At 26.1% G+C, this 13,485-nt stretch overlaps 1 protein-coding gene across 5 annotated transcripts in view; it reads left to right on the forward strand.

Moving 5' to 3' along the window:
* Positions 1 to 344: 344 nt before the first annotated feature.
* The window catches only part of LOC135931492 (myosin heavy chain, striated muscle-like), a 43,191-nt gene continuing 30,050 nt past the window's right edge, over positions 345 to 13,485 (forward strand). For 4 of the 5 annotated variants that reach the window (XM_065468636.1, XM_065468639.1, XM_065468640.1 and 1 more), the window contains exon 1: positions 345 to 443. The gene's annotated coding sequence lies outside the window, so the exon portion shown is untranslated. The remainder of the gene's footprint in view (positions 444 to 13,485) is intronic. The other variant, XM_065468637.1, reaches the window with a different exon arrangement.

Genomic DNA, 13,485 nt, shown 5'->3' on the forward strand with positions numbered 1-13,485 from the left:
ATTTTTAATATATTACGCCTTCTAACGGAAATATATTTATGATTTTTAGAATTTATTATGTATGTTATATTTTATATGTAACATATCTGCTATACATATTTTAAATTTATGAACTACAATTTTTTCCTTATTCTATTTTATTTATTTAGATATAATTATTTATGGATAAATTTGATTTACATAATAAAAACATTTTATTTATATTTTTAAAATAAAATTGATAGGAAATAAAAATAAATTTTACCTGTCAATTATCTACCTGTCAAATCAGTAGTTACACCGTTAGTATTTATATCATCTCAATATTAACAATAAAAGATCCATCAAAAAACTTTTCCGCATCAAAAAAAGTTACCCCAAATGAAAACGTATTTTGAAGTTCTTTGCTCACATATCATTATCTAAAGGTTCCCTATCAACAATTATTCAACTTTTTTCTGGAAGTATTCTTTAATTTTCCTTACTAAAATTTGTATTAAAATTTTTAAATTAAAAATGATCCACCACCCACCCTTAAAGTAATTAAATTATATTGTAGTTTTTGGGTATAGGCACTTTCTTTGTCCCAGTCCTTTTAAATTAAAGCCTATAGAGGTTTAAGCAAGTTGTGCCTACAAGTACGTGTGGCTTGCCCACAAACGTGTGGAGGGCTCCTCATATTTTTACTTTTATACCCAAATTTAATTGTTCCAATTAGATGGAAATGAGGAAAACCTAGGGTAGCTCTGTTGAATCTTCAACGCTAGAGGGCAAAAGCGCTATATATCACTTATCACGTAATTATCTTAATTAGTAATAAAAATCTTTATGACATTATTTCAGGCTTGGATATATAAGATAGTATACTTTTAGGAATATTTATTATACATTTGATATAATATATTAGTTAGTTTTACTGCAAAATATTTTTGATTTATCATGTTAATTTAAAATTTTAATTAATCAATGTATTTAATTAAGAAAAAAATATATATCAAATATATAAAATACAATGAGATTTTTATAGCTATATTTAAAAAAATGATATAATCCTAGAAAGTCTAGCTGCTAAAAAATTTATAATCATGTTAACTTAAAATAGCTCAACTTTTTTAAAAATATAATCCAAATCCTATATTTTTTAATATATTAGTTTAATAAATTTAAATCATGTTCAAGTACAATAAGACTACTGACTACTTATTAATTAAGGCAATAGCTTCTATACTCCCCCAGGTCAATTAATGTCTTACCCTCTTATACCAATGATAATTATTACAGATATACTTTTTAGAGTTTGACCTACCTTGCCCAGTTTTTGCAAAATCTGAAAAAAAATTTAAGGGGCCAGGTCAGGCAAAGTTTGGAAATTTATTTTTGTATATTATATATTTGATTTGATTTTTTGAAAAAGTAATAATTCATAAATTATAATGTTTTTGAATTTAACTACTCTCCAAGATTATAAATAGTTGTTTATTTTGGCGTTCAATTATTTTGGTTTAGGCTCTAATTTTAAAAAAAAATTAGTAAAATATGGGCTGAGCCAAAAAACTTTCAGTTGCAAACCTCTATTACTGATTCCAATTTTAGAGGCCAATCTGATGTTAGTAATATTAGGTTGATATTGGCCACTTACAAATTCAATATGTTATTTTTTTAATATACTCATTACCTTTTTTTAATATTATACAATCATCTATGATTTACAAATTTAATTTTAACCTTATGGGTTATTATTTATAATGTTAAATCATTTATATATTTATAGTAATATTGCAATATTATTTTTCAAAATACATCATTCATATTTAGGAAACACATATACAGAACTCAAATATATAGTTAACAGGAAATGAATATACATAGTCTAACAGAATAATATAATATAATTAGTACAGAGGTGACAGAAAAGGTCATTCATCCAGTGAATTCCAACTAGTGTATAATACGAACAATGGCCACACCTGGACCCCTGTGGAGTTGGAATAACCCACCGGTCAAAAAAATAATTTGTTCCCTCATAGCATAGGGTGGAAATCTTAGTTCCTTTGGAAAGGCTTGTACTGCTGTCCTTTGGATGGCTGTAATAAGAAAGTTCAAATGTATAAGGGTTACACTTGGCATGGTTATTTACTCCAGAATAACTGTGGTGTTACTGGTAATGGCTATTGACTGATGATATAAAACACCTAAGAATTATAAAAAAAAATATTTGAGAAAAAGATAAAAAATATTTATATTTATATGTAGTGATAGTCACTTTATAAGTGAAGTGACATTTAATCATATGTAGTAAGAAGCTTCGAAACATTCAATATATTTAGACCAATTATAAAATAAAGTGGGTTAGCTATCGGAAAAATAACACCCTTTTTATATCTTGAAGAAATCTCATAATATATGGTCAATGGTAATTTTTTATTCTCAATTCTTATATATATATGTTCTATTCAATATTATTCAATTTAACAGACCTTTTATTTGTAAATATAAATATGCTATATTATTGTATGACAAATATATTATTCAAATAACGTTGAATATTATAACCTTTTAAAAATAAAATATAACATATCTTATTTCCCACCATTCAAGTTCGTTAATTAATATTTTTGTTTACTTTCGTTACCTCGTTGGATATCGGTTTTGAATTCCTTCTTGACTTGGTTTAATTGTTTCTATTTTATCTTCTTCTTTCCTTCATGCCATCCTTTTTCAATTGGACTTTTTATCCAAACTAAATCGTTTTCTCCCAAATATACATGTATTCCTTTGTCTAACTGATTAGGTCACTACAGAAGTTTATAATAGGTTTGACCCAGTCAAATAATATATTTAGTCTCTTTCCTAAAAATATCTTTGCTCGTATTCGCCCCGTTGATGAGTGTTTTGAATTTCTATGTAAATATCACTTCATTAGGCATTTTTCCCAATCATTCGTTTGTTCTCTATTTTCGAAATATCGATTTTGTTAATGTGAATGCATCTTTCTACCTAACCAATACGTCTCGGATGATACCGTATATTTTTTATATGTTGTATATTCTTGTTTTTACACCATTTATCAAATTCATTTGAAATAAATTGTGGACCATTGTCGTTTACAATTTGACGTGGAATACCATATCGATTAACCCTTTTTTCTAATCTTTTTATTAAATTCTTGTATCTTTTATTCTATCGATCTCGATTCGTTTTGAGTACTCATCGATTCCTACCAGCCAATAAAATCCCTCCAGTGGTCCGGCAATCTAAATGTACCCTTTCCCAGGGTTGCTACTGCGGATTCCACAGGTATACAGCAACACCTGGTATATCTTTGCGTTGTTTTTGACTATACAGCTGTTAACTCGTTTTTTAACACCTTTATTTCGTAATGGATTTCATTGATGTAATACCCGAATGTTCAGTGTGCAATATAAGTAAAACTTTTTTTGAAGTGAGTACGCAATAATAATCTGCCATTTTAAAATAATATAACGTCGTCATCTATTCTTGTTCTAAAAGCTAATAATTCTGATGCTTGATTTTGTATATTTGTACCATTTATTAATATTTTTACCCTTCTTAAGATTGGATCTTTTGCGGTTTCTTCTCTAAGTTCTTTTCTAGATAGAGTTAATGTGTCATAAGTAAGATTTCTTATATAAATCACTGTTTTATTTTCGCTTGTTATTCTATCATTATTTTTCTTTACTGGATTTCGCGATAAAGCATCTGCAATTATATTATTCGCGCCTTTTTTGTACATAATATCGTAATCATGCGGATAATTTTAGGAACTACATAATAATCTTTGATTTGTTAATAAACTAAATCTCTAGAGATTTATCGTCAGTTTATATTACAAACTTACATCCATGCAAATAGTTATGAAATTTTTATACGCTGTTTTTTATTGCTTTAGCTTCTTTGTCTATTGTAGAATAATTCTTTTAAAGTTCTTGAGGTGTACGCTATTGTAAATTCGTCTCCATTATTATATTTTTGCAGGAGTACAACTCTAAATCCTTAGTTAGATGCATCTGATTTTAATATTAACTCGAGGTCCGTTTATAAAATTGCATAGTATTTTTTTCTGTTACTATTCCTTTTGTTCTTTCATTAACCCAATTCAATTTAATATTTATTATGTCGGCATTCCATGTAAGTTTAATATGAACGATGTATGATAGTATAATATACAAAAATGATTTTATGTCATGTTTATTTGGAGTTGGATATTTTTGTATTGCTATTATTTTCTTATTATCTGGGTGTATTCCATTTTCATCTATTATGTATCCTAAATATGATACTTTTTCCTTCATAAAATTTATTTTGATTGTTTTGACTTTTAATCCCGCTTTTTGTAATTTTTTGAGGACTTGATTTACATTCTCTACATGTTCTGTATCATTTTCCTTTGACAATAGCATCGGCTAAATAAACTGCTGTAACTTTAGTCAGCCAGTAAATCATCCATATAGAGTTAAAATATTATTGGTGCTGTAGCTATACCAAAAGGTTATCATCATAAATAGCGATAGTATCCATAGTTACCATAGTTAATAATTCTTATGATTCTTCGTCAATACTCATTTGTAGATATGCGTCTTTTAGATTTAATGTTACATACTTATTTCCATTAGCAATCTTTGCTATTAACCTTCAAACGTTGGTAGAATATGATAATCTTTTAGTAAAATTTATTCAATGTTACTTGAAATCACCACATAATCATAGTTCACCTGAAGTTTTATGTACCACTACCATTGAAGTACTCCAGGTAACTCTTGTTGATGGATCTATTTTCTTTATTATGTCAGATCATTTTCAATTTCAACTTTTAAAGGCAACGGTACTCTTCTTGCTGATAATAGATCTATTGGTTTTATATTTTCTACTAATTGTAGTTTTACTGGTCTACATTTTTTATTAATCCTAATTTATTATCAAGTATCTCCCATAATTTTTATTGTATTGTTTCTATATGTAGTTTGGCTCAAACCATTCTAAGTTTTGACCTCCCAATTTTATTCCATATTGTTGCATTAATGATGGTTACTGCACCTGTATCATATTCCATTTTAATTTCATGGTTGTTTATTAATGCCATAATTGTTGGGTGCTGTTCATATTTGTAGACTTTTTTTCTTGAGAAATCTGAATCCACTCGTTACTATTGTAATTTGTATCTTAAACTTTTCCTCCATTTTTACAACACACGGCATAGTGGTTTAATCTCTTACATTTGCTGCACGTTTTTCCGTATGCTGGAAAATTCCGAAAACAATTACAAATATAGCACGATTTTTTGTGTTATTATTATTGTGGTAGTTATTATAACCTTGAACTGGTCTTTTTACGTATGCTTTATTATCATTTAGATATTGCCGATTATCATTATCATTATACTGCCGATTGTTATCATTTTGATTTCGTTTTTTATTATCATTAATTATGTTTAGTTGTCTCTTTGATTTTATAAACCATTTTAGTATTATTTATTTCTAAGTCTGCCTGTTTCATCGCTAAAGCCATTTCTATAACCTTGTTTAGGCTTAACGGTTGTTCTTCATCTCTAGTATCTGGGTATCTTAACAGTAGTTTTTTATCTAGTTGCAACATCTTTAATCCAGTTATTAATTGATCACAAATTCGTAGTTCTGTATTATCTTTAATTCACTTCTACGGGCTAGTTCTTTTATATTTTTTAAATAACTAATTACTGATTTTGTTGGTTCGCGACTTAATATAATAAAATTAATTCTTGATGCCAAGACAGTTTCGTCTTTGAAAAGTTGTTTTTCAATTTTATATAAATCTGCTTATACCACATCATCAATTTTCCTTGGAAATAGTATTTTTTTTATATCTGTTAATATATTTATTCCTTCATATGTATGAATAATTTTTTCAAAGTTGCATCTGTTTGAGGAATATTCTTTATATTCAAAATATATTTAATATAATCCAAATAATCATCTAAACTATTTCCAGACAGAACTTTTTTTCAAAGCGATTTTTGGGTAATGTTACCAGCTTTCCAAAAAAAACTAACGAATTTATATTTTTATATAATATAATATTTAAAAAAAAACAATCCAGATCCCTATTTTTTAATCGTATATAGAAAACAAACTGGTTTGATTTTAATAACTAAATGTCCTCTTGAAATGTGGCTCCGGATTGTTATTTTAAAATATTATATTATATATAAAAATTTATTCTTTAGTTTTTTGGAAGGCTGGTAATATTACTCAAAAATTGAAAAAACGTTCTGTCTGGAAATGGCCTAAAGAAGTTTTCTCTTTACGGAATTCGTTTAATGTAACTTTTGAAATATCACCCATAATTTCTAAAATATATTATTTTTTTTAAAAAAATTTTTTTTATACAATTCTATTTGATATTTAACTTGACCGAAAACCACTTATCTTGAAGAAACCTCATAATATATGGTCAATGGTAACTTTTTATTCTTAATTCTTATATATATATATATATATATTATTCTATAAATAATTATTCAATTTAACGGGTAGGTCTATAAGTCGAAAGGCTTGGTAATAAGAAAGGCTAAAAAATAATATTGAAAATAAAAATAACAAAGAAAATGTTTAATGAGATATTTGATTGATTTATTGCTTTTTTTAGAGAAAAAATCAGAGACCTGCAGAGGCACCATTTGCAAAGCCCGGCCCGGTTTTAAATTTTTTAGGCCCGGCCCGGCCCGGATATTTTTTATAAAATTTTTTTATAGCCCGGCCCGGATTTAAAGATTTAAGGCCCGGCCCGGATAAATTAAAAAAAAAATTTTTACGGCCCGGCCCGGATTTAAAAAATTCAGGCCCGGCTCGGAATTTTTTAAAATTGTATTCGACCTGGTATATACAAAAATTCACCTATGAGGTATTTTACCATATTTTTCAGCGAGTATTATCGCTTATTATTTAAAAAATACATGAAAAAGCTAATATTTTGAGAATATTATATTGAATTTATAAAAATTATAAAACTGTTATTTATAAAAATGGATATTTTGAGCATATACTATATTTTTTGCATTTATAAAAATAAAACTAATATTCATAAAAATGGTAATAATATTTTGAGCATATACTATATTTTATATTGCATTTAAAAAAAATAAAACTAATATTTAATTTATAAAAATGGAAAATATTTTGAGAATATAATATATTGTATTTAATTTACTATTTAATATATAAAATAAAAATAAATAGCTATTTAAAAAAATGCATGTATAATAAATAGTATTTTGAAAATATAATCTAATTGCACAATATTAATATAATTTATTTTATAATTTTTAAAGGTTGGTTTTTCAGGTGTAAAAATTTTTTTATTAATTTTCATGGATTTACCATCACATTTATGTCTTTTTAGATGTGATGTACCATGTTTATAATTATAAGATAATATACTTGAACAATTCTTACATTGTACGTAGCCAATGTTTTTTTTATTTTCATCTATGATGATGTTAAATTTAGCCCATATTACAGATTTTAAATTATTATTTGTATTTCTAAAAGAATAAATATTATTTTTAATTTTATTAATTGTATCATTAGTATTTTGTGCCATGATATTTCTTTATTTGATTGTTTTGGTAAATATTCTAAAAATTTAGATATGAATTATAAAAAATATATTATTAATACTTGAATATTGGGGCTTATTTAAGATATTCCTTTATTTGATTGTTTTGGTACAATATGTTGTAAAAATTTAGATATGAATTATAAAAAAATATATTAATATTTTGAATAAATTTGCAGGAAATTAATAATTAGATCGATCTGTGGGTGTTAGGTGTGTTAACCATCACCCAATATTATATTAATCATAACTATAATATAATATAATCTTATAACCATTAACTCATAATGTAAAAATTTTTATATAAAATATTAAGGCCCGGCCCGGGTTTAACAATCTTAGGCCCGGCCCGGATATATTTAAAAAAAAATTTTTAGGCCCGGCCCGGGTATATTTAAAAAATTTAAAATACGGGCCGGGCTTAGGGCCGGGCCTGCAGGTCTCTGGAAAAAATATTATAATAACATTACATTATAATATATTAAAAATATGGAAATTTTAAGATCTTTTTAATTTTTTTATTAATTCTTAGAAATAATTAGCGGTTTTTAAAAATTAATTTTATTATATTAATTTTTAAATTAATATTTTTTTAATTAAATTAATATTTGGTTATGATTTTATATATTTAGTAAGTATAAATATATTGTAATTACTTGATAAAGAAGTAAATGAAAACATAAATTTTTTAAGGTATTTTGAGAAAGCATTTAAGAGGGGAAAGGCTAACATCTTAAACGTAATTTTGAATATAATTATATCATTGAACTCAGAATTTAATTCTCTATCCAAAACCGCTTAGATGTATTTTTTTACGTTTCCGGTTCACAAAATAAATTTTTTGTCGCGAAAGACATTTATAGGGGAAAGGCTAACATCTTAAACGAAATTTTGAATATAATTATATCATTGAACTCAGAATTTAATTCTCTATCCAAAACCGCTTAGATGTATTTTTTTACGTTTCCGGTTCACAAAATAAATTTTTTGTCGCGAAAGACATTTATAGGGGAAAGGCTAACATCTTAAACGAAATTTTGAATATAATTATATCATTGAACTCAGAATTTAATTCTCTATCCAAAACCGCTTAGATGTATTTTTTACGTTTTCGGTTCACAAAATAAATTTTTTGTCGCGAAAGACATTTATAGGGGAAAGGCTAACATCATAAACGTAATTTTGAATATAATTATATTATTGAACTCAGAATTTAATTCTCTATCCAAAACCGCTTAGATGTATTTTTTCCGGTAAAGCGGTTTTGGATAGAGAATTAAATTCTGAATTCAGTGATATAAATAAATTCAAAATTACGTTTAAGATGTTAGCCTTTCCCCTATAAATGTCTTTCGCGACAAAAAATTTATTTTGTGAACCGGAAAAAATACATCTAAGCGGTTTTGGATAGAGAATTAAATTCTGAGTTCAATGATATAATTATATTCAAAATTACGTTTAAGATCTTAGCCTTTCCCCTATAAAAGTCTTTCGCAACAAAAAAATTATTTTGTGAACCGGAAACGTAAAAAAATACATCTAAGCGGTTTTGGATAAAGAATTAAATTCTGAGTTCAATGATATAATTATATTCAAAATTACTTTTAAGATGTTAGCCTTTCCCCTGTAAAAGTCTTTCGCGACAAAAAATTTATTTTGTGAACCGGAAACGTAAAAAAATACATCTAAGCGGTTTTGGATAGAGAATTAAATTCTGAATTCAATGATATAAATATATTTAAAATTACGTTTAAGATGTTAGCATTTCCCCTATAAAAGTCTTTCGCGACAAAATATTTATTTTGTGAACCGGAAACGTAAAAAAATACATCTAAGCGGTTTTGGATAGAGAATTAAATTCTGAATTCAATGATATAAATATATTCAAAATTACGTTTAAGATGTTAGCATTTCCCCTATAAAAGTCTTTCGCGACAAAATATTTATTTTGTGAACCGGAAACGTAAAAAAATACATCTAAGCGGTTTTGGATAGAGAATTAAATTCTGAGTTCAATGATATAATTATATTCAAAATTACGTTTAAGATCTTAGCCTTTCCCCTATAAAAGTCTTTCGCAACAAAAAATTTATTTTGTGAACCGGAAACGTAAAAAAATACATCTAAGCGGTTTTGGATAGAGAATTAAATTCTGAATTCAATGATATAAATATATTCAAAATTACGTTTAAGATGTTAGCCTTTCCCCTATAAAAGTCTTTCGCGACAAAAAATTTATTTTGTGAACCGGAAACGTAAAAAAATACATCTAAGCGGTTTTGGATAGAGAATTAAATTCTGAATTCAGTGATATAAATAAATTCAAAATTACGTTTAAGATGTTAGCCTTTCCCCTATAAAAGTCTTTCGCAACAAAAAAATTATTTTGTGAACCGGAAACGTAAAAAAATACATCTAAGCGGTTTTGGATAAAGAATTAAATTCTGAGTTCAATGATATAATTATATTCAAAATTACTTTTAAGATGTTAGCCTTTCCCCTATAAAAGTCTTTCGCGACAAAAAATTTATTTTGTGAACCGGAAACGTAAAAAAATACATCTAAGCGGTTTTGGATAGAGAATTAAATTCTGAATTCAATAATATAAATATATTCAAAATTACGTTTAAGATGTTAGCATTTCCCCTATAAAAGTCTTTCACGACAAAAAATTTATTTTGTGAACCGGAAGCGTAAAAAATATATCTAAGCGGTTTTGGATAGAGAATTAAATTCTGAATTCAATTATATAAATAAATTCAAAATTACATTTAAGATCTTAGCCTTTCCCCTATAAAAGTCTTTCGCAACAAAAAAATTATTTTGTGAACCGGAAACGTAAAAAAATACATCTAAGCGGTTTTGGATAAAGAATTAAATTCTGAGTTCAATGATATAATTATATTCAAAATTACTTTTAAGATGTTAGCCTTTCCTCTATAAAAGTCTTTCGCGACAAAAAATTTATTTTGTGAACCGGAAACGTAAAAAAATACATATACGCGGTTTTGGATAGAGAAGTAAATTCTGAGTTCAATGATATAAATATATTCAAAATTACTTTTAAAATGTTAGCCTTTCCCCTATAAATGTCTTTCGCGAGAAAAAATTTATTTTATGAACCGGAAACGTAAAAAAATACATCTAAGCGGTTTTGGATAGAGAATTAAATTCTGAGTTCAATGATATAAATATATTCAAAATTACGTTTAAGATGTTAGCCTTTCCCCTATAATTGTCTTTCGCGACAAAAAATTTATTTTGTGAACCGGAAACGTAAAAAAATACATCTAAGCGGTTAAATTCTGACTTTAATGATATAATTATATTCAAAATTACGTTTATGATGTTAGCCTTTCCCCTCTTAAATGCTTTCTCAAATAAAAATACCTTAAAAAATTTATGTTTCTCATTTACTTCTTTATCAAGTAATTACAATATATTTACACTTACTTATTATATAAAATCATAACCAAATATTAATTTAAAAATTAATATAATAAAATTAATTTTTAAAAACCGCAAATTATTTTAAAGAATTAATAAAAAAATTGAAAAGATCTTAAAATTTTAATATTTTTAATATATTATAATGTAATGTTATTATAATATTTTTTCTCTAAAAAAAGCAATAAATCAATCAAATATCTCATTAAACATTTTCTTTGTTATTTTTATTTTCAATATTATTTTTTAGCCATTCGTATTAACAAGCCTTTCGACTTTTAGACCTTGCGAATTTAACTGACCTTTTATATAATATTAAATATAAATAATACGTTATATTTTTATATTACAAATATATTATTCAAATAACGTTGAATGTCACAAGCTGACCTCCGATAAATTGGAAATTTTGGTATTATTAATTTTAAATATTAATTTCAAATTTCATAATATATTTTTTTATTAGGGGTAAAATTTTTTAAAATAAAATTATTGTTATTTAAAAATATCAAGCATAAATTTATTATGACTAATAACTATTTCTAATATACAAATTTAAATTAATATGAATTATAAAAAATTAAATATATAAACCGGTATATAAAAATAAATTTGAATTAAAAAATATTAAACGGATATAACCGGCGGCATATAAATACTTTAAATAAATCTGAATTATAAAATATTAAGTGGATATAACCAGGATATGAATGACTATAAAATAAATAACCCATAATAGAAATTTAAATTTTTTTGAGCCTTAAAAATTTATATATAAAGTATAAAAAATTTAAATGTTGGAAATATGAATATTTATATTTTTTATGTAAAAGAAAAATATATAAGACATTAAAAAATGATTGCACAAAAAATATTATAGAAACATTATATTTTTATAATGTAAAATCCAATCTTCGTTGGGATTGAGCTAATTTTTCAATTATCTCATCCGTGCTTGGCGTCAAATGCCTATGAATATTCAAAAGGGCCAGACTATTCAATCTACTTTCAGAAGTTGTACTTCTTAGGTACGTTTTTAATTTTCTTAAAGAAGAGAATGTTCTCTCATTAGTTGCAATACTAATGGGAAGAGTTGCTAATATATATAATAATTTCAATATATTGGGAAAATAATCTAAAAGATGTTGGAAATGATGCAAAGCATCCATAGCATTTTTTGGGACTATATCAACCATAGTTGTCATTCAGCTAATAAAGCATCATGAGATACATTAACGTCTTCATGATAAAGATCTGCCAAATATTTTATTTTTTTCTATCACCATCTGAAAAAGGTTCAGAGGGCTTTTGCGGAAGTAATATCTGCAGATTGGTAAGTGCAGCTTGATGAATTAAAAACCGTTCATTTACTTGGGTTATAAATGTATCCAAAAGAGGTATAAAGACATTTATTTTATAATATTCTTATATTGACCCTATATTAATATTTGGACGATAAGCTTGCCTTGCTGCAAGTCGAGGGAGACAAATATTGAACTCGTATATCTGCTTTTGATTCAACAATAACATATAAAATATTAAATTTTCATCAGCATTAGCTCTAATTTCCTTGAGTTTTAATAAAATTGTCTCTGCTATTCTCATCATCTCAATCAAATCAATATCAGGTTTTTGAAAAGTATTACATAAAATAGTTGTATAATTAAATAATTTATTAATACATTCTAATGCGAAAAAAAAAATTGTTATAAGTATTGAATCCAGTAACTTGCTTGCTTCTGAATAAATATCTCTTTCAGACCATTGTGATATTTCTGTAAGAGCATTAATAATCGGCTCTTCTAACTCCATAAAAGCTGTTACTGCTCGAAGACTCCATCTTGTTGGACAAGCTTTTTGCAATTTTTTTCTCCTTGTTGGGCAAGGAGTTTCAGATATAATTCTGTTCATGACACTTGGGGTATCTAAACATCTCATAGATGCTAGATATTTTACCTGATATAAATATAAAAAATTTAATTAAAATTATACCTAAGCAATTTGATATCAATGGTAAAGAACATGAATCCGATATTGATTAATTATTACTTTTAATTTTTTAAGATTCTCAAATATTACATAAGCTAAAGCAGACCTAGTCATGCTTGAAACAGGAATAAATTGTAGAAACATTTCCGTGATAATGTTATTATGAGTATCTACAAATCGCGCACACAATGACATCTGCTCAATGCCAGCAATGTCTGGTCTCATCTGCCAAAATTGAGAAGCATGGGGCGGAATTGATTTCAGCAATCAATTTTTCTAAAATGATATTGTTGCAAATATCAATTATCTCATTTTGTATCTTAGGGCTAAGATAAGTAGCATTTTTATTGCCACTAATGAGGCTCTCCATTAATACAGGATCTCCTAATGCTTTAAATTTTAAAAGGCATTATTAAAATTTAAGCTTCCTGAATCCTTGTGGCTACGTAGTGCTAGGCC

Source organism: Gordionus sp. m RMFG-2023, chromosome 1, assembly GCF_954871325.1.
Source record: "Gordionus sp. m RMFG-2023 chromosome 1, tfGorSpeb1-WG-v2, whole genome shotgun sequence".
Taxonomy (NCBI): Eukaryota; Metazoa; Nematomorpha; class Gordioida; order Chordodea; family Parachordodidae; genus Gordionus; species Gordionus sp. m RMFG-2023.